The following is a 9,134-nucleotide window of genomic DNA, read 5'->3' as shown; positions in this document are numbered from 1 at the left end:
CTTTACACATTTGTAATTTGCATTTATGTACTTTAAATTACTTTTTCAGACTATCATAATTCATTAAAGCTTTTATATCCACAGACCTTTACAACTTGCACCCTAAATAATTTTCCTAGATCCTCATATTGTTCATAAATTTTAAACTTTTTATTTAATTAGCTTTCATGAGACATAGTTGGTTGATTATTGAAAGTAGTCCTTGAAAACCAAGGTTTTGTAAGAAATAATAAAGGAATATTAAAAGGTTACATTGAAAACTGTGTTGTGTTTTGAGTTTATCTCTTTTAGTGTGAAGCTTGTCAGCTGGGTAAACTATATGGGTTCGCCTTTTTCAACAGGAGACCTAGTAGCTCTAGAAAAAGCAAGGCCTGTTTTTCACAAATGAAATGGACTGAGCAGGCCGCTGCACTCATTGGGTGAGGAGCTGGGAGCTTGCTGCTGTTTTCTTTTCTTTTCTTTTTTTTTTTTCTTTTCTTTTCTTTTCTTTTTCTTTTTTTTTTTTTTTTTTTTTTGTTTGTTTTTGAAGACAGGATTTCTCTGTGTAGCTTTGTGCCTTTCCTGGATCTCACTCTGTAGACCAGGCTGGCCTCGAACTCACAAAGATCTGCCTGGCTCTGCCTCCCGAGTGCTGGGATTAAAGGCATGTGCTACCACTGCCCGGCGGTTCCCAGTTTTTAAGGATCCTCCATATTGATTTCCATAGTATTTTTAAGGAGTTTGCACTCCCACCAGCAATGGAGGCGTGTTCACGTTGTTCTACATGTATAGGAAACTTTTTTATTAAACATTTTAAATACCATACTCAATAGATCTCTGAGGAGTTTGAGGGACAACATTTAATGTATTAAGTATACCTTATTTTAAATAAACTTTGTGTTTAGCTACCTTCTTTATGCTTAACCTTAAAAATACATAGAGAAGTTTTTGATCCAGATGTAGAACTCTCAGCTCCTTCTCCAGCACCATGTCTGCCTGCATGCGGCCATGCTTTCTGCCATGATGATAATGGACCAAACCTCTCAACTATAAGCCAGCCCCAATTAAATATTTTCCTTTGTAAGAGTTGTCATGGTCATAGTGTCTCTTCATAGCCATGAAACTCTAACTAAGACAGAAATTGGCATCAGGGACTGGAGTATTGCTGTAATAGGCCTGACCATGCTTTTGTTTGGAGGAATATGGAACATTGGGGACTTTGGATTGAGAAAGTGACGGGACAGTTTAAGCTGGGCTTAATGGGCTGTACAAATAGAGGAACAGAAGACAGTGGTGCTGAGGGTGATTAGAATTGTGGGGGTGCTGGGGATGTCTTTCTGTATCCTGTATGCAGCTACATGGGGACCTAGCTCTAGACGTATCAGAGGAGAAGACTATTAGTGTGTGGCCCAGAAACCATTCTTGTGACAGTTTGGTGAAGAATGTGGTGGCTTTCTGTCTTTGGCCACAAAACCTGCAGAAGACATTTCAAAGTAGCTTAGCATTGACTGTGTTAGGTGGTTATTAGTGGCCAGTCTTCTGCAGATCTATAATAAAAAGGAGCAAGATGAGCATGGAAAAATGAAAAATGTACAATAGGAAGAGAAAAGGAGCACCAGGCCATGTGAACAGATTAAAGAAAAGCCTGATGCTAAGTGGAATAAAGGGAGTGGTGACCTCAGAGCCAGAACCCACCCAGCTAAGCTTCCAACTTGTGAAAAGGAATTAAAGAAAAGCTTAGAGCCGGGTGTTGTGGTACACACCTTTAATCCCAGCACTCTGAAGGCAGAGGCTGGCAGATCTCTGAGTTCAAGGCCAGCCTGGTCTACAGAGTGAGTTCCAGGATAGCCAAACTTAGGCAGTGAAGAAAACCATCAAAAAAAGAAAGCTTGTGAAAATGTATTTGAAACAAGGAGGCCATGTTCCAGCCCAGCAAGCAGTAGAACTTGGCAGCTTCATTCACGTGGTTCTGAATTTAGAGTCAAGGGTAGAGAAAAGGGGTTATGGAATCTCTCTCCATGGCTAAAACCAGCTGCTGAGGCCAGGCAGGTGTCAAAAGTATCCCTGAATGGAGACCTAGAGAGGCCATTGGTGAATCTGTGAAGATAAAGCCTGGATTACCTTGGAGACTCCAAGATGTTGGAGATGCCAGAGCCGTGGGATGTCTGCCAGGGAAAGCTGCTAACAGAGAGTGGAACCAGCCCAAGAGAGAGAAGTATGTTGCAGTCAACAAAGCTGAACAGAGTTGGAGATCTGAAGAGCGTTTGACATGCAGAGTTTGGAGGTTGCCCAGCTGTTTTTCTACACTACACTTTTTCCCCTACATTTGGAAGAGTAATGTATATCCTGTACCATTACATGTTGGAAGTATGTGATCTGCTTTTTTATTTTGATTTTTATAGAGGATTATAGTTAAGAAATTGGCATGAGTCAATCTGTGAAGAGATTTTGGTTTTTGGACTTATAAACAGGGTTGAAACTGTTCTAGACAATGGGGACTTTTGAAGTTGGACTGAATGCATTTCTGCATTATGATTTGGCTACAAGCCTATGGGGACCATGGAGTAGAATGTGGTGGTTTGAATGAAAATGGCCCTCATAGGCTCATAGGGATTGGCACTTGTTGGAGTAGGTATGGCTTTGTTGGAGTAAGCGTGTCACTAGGGGTGGGTTTTGAGGTCTCAGATGCTCAAGTGTCTCACTCTTGTCCTGCTGCCTGCCAATCTAGATGTAGAACTCTCAGCTACCTCTCCAGCACCATGTCTGCCTGTGTGCCACCATGCTTCCCACCAGGAAGACAACGGGCTAAACCTCTGAACTGTAAGCCAACCCCAATTAGATGTTTTCCTTTATAAGAACTGTCATGGTCATAGTGTCTCTTCATAGCAATAGAGACACTAGACAGCAGCATTACAGAAAATTACAGGTTTTGTATGACTCAGTTTATCCAAATAGCTAAAACTTAACAAAGTTAGCAAAAACCAAGAGGCTAGAGCTACATTTTTAAGTCCCTTATTGTTAACCTGAGAAGATCTTAGGAATTTATAAACATCATTTATTACATTTGTTTTATTTATTAAACACATGTTGATTTTATCTAAAAATTTTGTTTTTAGGATAAAAATCATCATATAAAAATCCATCTTAATTTAAAATATCTTGGAGACTGTTGTGCCTCCTTAGTCTAAATGGAGATAAACAGAGTTGATTACAAGTTACATATAAGCATGCAGTTGCAAGTTAAGATTACCTACGTATAGGCTTTTAAAAAAACTATTACCCCTTTTTGTTACAAGTTTTAAGCTAACTTTTTACTTGGGATTTTACAGGTTCACACACACACACACACACACACACACACACACACACACACACAATGGTCTGCAGATCCTGAGAGAAAGAAAGTTTACATTTCATCAAGGGGTTTGAACATCCATGACCTTAAATGGGAGAACGTTCTGTAAACAAGGACCAAGGAATGGAGAAGAAGTCAAATAGCAGACATCTGTTGGATACATTTAGCCATCCTAATTTTTATGTAAACCATTTATTAAAATATTCAAATAACATGATATATAACAGTAGCAAATTTACCATTTGTTGGGAGAAATTTTTCCTAAGGACGGGTTAGACAGTATCTGGAGCCTTTACCCAGTATATATAATAGCTTTTCCATTGTCGCATAGATGGGGCCCCTCCTCCTTGGTCTTGGTTTTCAGCCTCTATACCATAGTTGGCTCTTTTCCCAGAAAACCTTGGGGCTTCGTGCACTATCAGCTTGGAGATGTGTCTGTATACTTAGGTGAAGGTTCAATGACCTTGCCTATCTCTCTTTTTTGTAGAAATATTAACTTTTTTTTCGAGATAGGGTTTCTCTGTGTAGTTTTGGTTCCTGTCCTGGATCTCGCTCTGTAGACCAGGCTGGCCTCAAACCCACAAAGATCTGCCCGGCTCTGCCTCCCGAGTGCTGGGGTTAAAGGCGTGCGCCACCACCGCCCGGCTGGAATATTGACTTTTAACAAGTCCAGCTCTGATTATTTCAAGTAGCGCTATCTGGAATATTATTGAGAAATATTATTTTTTAACCAATTTGTGTGTGTGTGCAGATGGAGGCAAGACAACCTGAAAAGATTAATAAATATTTTTCTTATAAAGTTGCAGAATAATATAAGTATCTGTAACCTAGAGGACATTAAACAGGAAACTGTAAAAACCAGGTATCTATGGGAACTCAGAAAAGTGTTGGCGTTATGTTGTTTTTGTTTCATTTACAGATTTTTTACTAAATTCAACAAGCCTATAGGTTGTAAGGTACAAAAAAAATGTTATTTTAGCTGTTTTAAAGCACATGGTGTTTTTCTTGCGCTGTTTTGTTTAGTTTTCTCTCCTTGTCCTAGAGTCAAATGGCCTTCTGACCTAGGACAGAGATTTTGGAGGCAATTTTCAACAAGCATGCTTGGTTTGGGAAGGGGGGCTATAACTCACCTCCAGAGCGAGCTTTTTAATCCAGTAGAACAACATAACACAATACTTCAGTATTATATATGCCCCAAAGAAACCTGAATCCAGTGCCCAGAGGGCAATTCTCAGCACAGGCCACCTGCAGCAGGGCAGAGAGCAGTGGGCAGTGGAACAGGGAGCTGACGGTGCCTGAGAGGGCTGCTGATGGGAGCACCCACGTAGCTCCATCCCAGCAGCACAGGGATTGGTGGCAGCCGGAGAGGCAGGGTCAGAGACAGGAAGCAGCTGGGGTCTAGAGCAAGCAGGCAAAAAGACATCCTTCAGAAGCAGAGTGAGGGAAAAGGGTAGCTAACAGGAAGGTGTAGAGACGTGCCTGGTAGAGCTGCAGGACTTAAACAGTAGGCTCCGGGGAGCCAGTGGGAGGGACAGAGATGGCACAGGCTCGATGGAGCTCCATGGAGGAGCTTGCATTAGGCACCAGGAGCAGTCTGCCTGGCCGACATCCTGAAAATGGTGTAGCAGGCAGCTCAGGGCCATTTGGCTGTACTCACTCTGACTCCCATCTCTGCCACAAACTTGAAACACCAGTCTAAGAGACAAAAGAAAACAACATAAAAAGACAACAGTGCTGTCAGGGAAAGACAAGAGGAACTCAGACATGTGGCGGCCACCTTCATTCATACACCAAGACCAGAAGGACAGTAGGGTGTCCCCTCTGCCCCAAAGACTGGGTCTACTACTGAGTCCAGTTTGCCTTTGTTTCTCCAAATGTGCAGAGTCCAAAACCGAACAGAGTAGCTCACTGGTCAGTCAGCACTTCAGAAGCACACTGGCCTGCAAGTCTTATTTCATTTTTTGCTTCCACTTTGCAAATTTGGGAGACTGAAGTTTGGGATTCCCCTGGGCTTATCAAGTCCACCTTGGACTTGCTCCCTCTGGGGCCTACCCCGACCCCTGGCCCTGAGTCTAGGCTCTCCCATGGATCTCTCTGGGGCCTCCAAATGTTATGGAGCTTGTGACTCAATCCAAGTATAGTTAAAATATTTATTGATTAGTTGTTATCAGGATGGCAATCTCTGGGCCAAATTTGAGATTGCCATGAAGGAGAGGAATAGGGGAGGGTTTTTTAAGGCAAAAACTGCAAGAAGACCTTCAATATCTACACAAGCAAGCAAAAACTGGTCTGTTCTGCCAAGTTCAATGGTTAACTCTACTCAAAACAATTTTGGGATATTTGCATAAAGAAGTTACGGAAGCCAAAAAATTATAACAAGTAGATGGTCACAGTTGTACATTTTTAGGTGGCAGTCACTGAGTCAGGGTCACTGGGAACTTACCAAGATGGATGCCTGGCATGAAAGGGAATTTCTTTAGCCATCACATGTAAAAAATAAAATGAATATTTAAAATTTACCATGATGCCCAGTCATAGGATTTCCCTACTTTTTAACGACATCCCATCCCAAGTGAAGCCCAACTTGACTGAACTATTTCAGTCCTTTGTGATACCCTCTTACTCACTTGCTGCTCAGTTCCCCCATGGGATGCATTGCCCCCTTGTTACAGATGCAGGCATGCTCCTGGTACCAGTGGTGAGTGTCTGATGGAGGACTAAATGGATGGATGGATGGATGGATGGGTGGATGGATGGTTGGATGGATGGATGGATGGATGGATGGATGGATGGATGGATGGATAAATGGATGGATGGGTGGGTGGATGGATGGATGGGTGGGTGGATCAATAGCTACAAATGAGGGAGAAAGGAAGGGATAGGAAAAGGAAGGAAAGGAAAAGGAAGAATATGTATGAGAGATACAGAAGGAGGAAGAAGCAATTCAGGTCTTCCTGCTCTGTTCCGTGGCCCAAGTGATACCTGACACTGTTGTACATTGCATCATTTCCTAAGGGACCTGCAGTGACTGTGCCTCTTGAGGTGGCATTTTATTTTGAAGGCAGTCTTGACTTCTATTATCCAATATTCTGCCCTCACACTTTTTCTTTTTCCTCTTCCTCCCTTGTTGGTCATCCCAGCACCCACGGCTTTTCTGGGTCAAGGACCTCAACATACGACCAGATACACTGAACCTGATAAAAGAGATAGTGGGGAACAGTCTTGAACTCATTGGCACAGGAAAAGACTTTCTGGACAGAACACCCATAGCATAAGGAACCAAAAAAGACTGGACATCAAGAAAACAAACAACCAATTTTCTTTCTGCTTTTTGGGAAATGGTTTCCAAGTGTCTTCCTGGAACCACAGCCTCTTCCCAAAGGTGCAGTCCTGCATACCTCTTTACACCACATGATGGCGCTCAAGCAGAGAGAAATGAGAACACGGTTTTTTTCTAGCTCAGAAGGTCTTGTCACATGCCACATTCTGACTTCTGTCTTTGGTATCTGGCTGCATAGCTCCTTGGTTGTATTCTAATGAGGTTCGTGGTGTCTGTCATGAGTCGTGTTCCTCAGAGGAGCAGTGAGTGGAGGGTTCAGCAGAAAGTCACTATGACCATAGCAGTAACGTACCTGTGGAGGGTTCCTAGCTCCTAGCACCTAAAGGAGATATGTTCTATGTTACCTCATTTAAGTTTGAGCCTCACAACAGAGAGACATGTTTATTATCCTTCTTTATAATAAGGACACAAGTTTACCAGGAATAATTTAATGGCCCATATCACTCAAATAGTGGAAACAGCAAATTTGAACTCAGATGTATTATTGTAGCATTAGCACTTAGCTGCAGTACTGTAACTATATTAACTTGAAAAGTTAAGGTAATGGTTTTTCTGCTCCCTGGTGTCTACATAGGACAAAAGTAGGACCACAAGAGAATCATTCCATGGAAAACTCTGTGGAGCTATGATCTCTCTAGGTGAGCATAACAATCATTAAAAATGATATCTAGCTATTTTTATTGCTTCAATAAGACAAGGAATTAGAGCAAGCCTATAAAAGTAGCAGAGTACATCAGAAATATCTTTTAAAGCATGAAATTAAAGGGAAGATTTAATTCAAGAATGAGTGGCCTATAGAGAAGCCTAGAGGGAAAATGACCAGATAGTCCTACATTTAGGCAATATCTTAGAGGAATGAATATGTGAAGCCTGGTAGTATCTGTTGGTCTCAAGTTACCAAGCAGAAGAAACTCTGGTTAAAATTGGTCTATGCTGGTGCAGCAATGTTCTAGAAGATATTGGCAGCCTAGTGATTGAAAGTAGTTGGCTATAAGAGAGGCCACTGCCCAGGAGTCAAAAGGAAGCTTCAGTGAAAATTGTGATTCTGCCCTCTGTGAAAGAGCAGCAAGGACATGGCGGCACAGATTTTGGCCTGTGTGCTTTGTCATACTGTTGCTGTTACGTCTTAGGAGCACAGTACATACATAGATAATGCATATTTGCAGTGTCTCTGAAGCAAAACCACGGCATTTACAAGAGTGCTCCAGTCAATGTTGTTAAGAACTGATTTGTCATCCTATTCAGAGAGCAGGGAAGATGTAACCTTCCATGGATTATAGAGGTTTACTATTTGGGTGTGGAAAGGCATAGAATACTTATGATAAACTTCAACACAAGACACCACAGACCTCTGAGGGGAAACTGATGCCTAGATGTAGAAAGGGGGAGTAGAATATGAGCATATTTTCTGGGACATATTATTGCTTAAAAGAGGAACTTTTTTGGGATTCTAGTAAGATCAGTCATGATGGCCCCAGACAAAAAATTGTCCATAACTCCTAGAGGTCTTTTATTATTATTATTATTAGTAGTAGTAGTAGTAGTAGTAGTAGCAGTAGTAGTAGTAGTAGTATTTCTGAGACACGGTTTTTCTGCATAGCCCTGGCTGTCCTGGGATTCACTTTGTAAACTAGGTTGGCCTCAAACTCACAGAGATCTGCCTGCCTTTGTCTCCTAAGGGCTGGGATTAAATGCCTGTGCCAGCCTGCTCGGCTTGGGCATGTTTTTCTTCTTTGGGGAGAATACTCCTGGGCAGCAACAGGACTGACATGGCAATAACATTGGCTCCAGACTTTCACCTGTTGTGAAAAATTAGAAACCACTTCAAAAATATGGAAGATAAAGAGATTACAAAGGACCTGGCATGGGAGGCAGAGGGAGGTGGATCTCTGTGAGATGGAGACCAGCCTGGTCTACATAATGAGTCCCCAGGACAGCCAGAGCTACATAGTCCTCACTGTCTCAAAAAAAAGGTGGGGGGAGAAAAAGAAAAGAATTACAAAGAACAGAGAACAGAACGGCCAGTTGTGAAAACAAGAGGGTTGTCTATTTCTATTCTTTGTATTACAATTAACATCACAAGACAAAAGGATTGAGGCTGGGGAGAAAGGTCAGTTTGGAAAGTGCTTGCTTCGTAAACATGAGCATCTGTGTTCAAGCCTCAGAATCAACATTAAAATCCAGGCATGGTGATATGCTTTATGATCTCAGCTCTGGGGAGATGGAGACAGGTGGATCCCCTGGGGCTCACTGATCAGCCATAGAGCTCCAGGCTTGTCTCAAAAATCAAGATGTATGGCACCTGAAGAAGGATGCCTGATGTTGACCTCTGGTCCTCATGCACGTGTACTCCCACCCCAACAGAAGAAGAAAAGAAAAATCATAAGAAAACTGTTACACTACCAATTGAACCTGGACTGGATCTTTTTTGAAATTAGTACAAAGAAAAAATCTTTGGTT

This window comes from Peromyscus leucopus, chromosome X (assembly GCF_004664715.2).
Source record: "Peromyscus leucopus breed LL Stock chromosome X, UCI_PerLeu_2.1, whole genome shotgun sequence".
Taxonomy (NCBI): Eukaryota; Metazoa; Chordata; class Mammalia; order Rodentia; family Cricetidae; genus Peromyscus; species Peromyscus leucopus.
Note: the sequence above shows the minus strand (reverse complement) of the source record.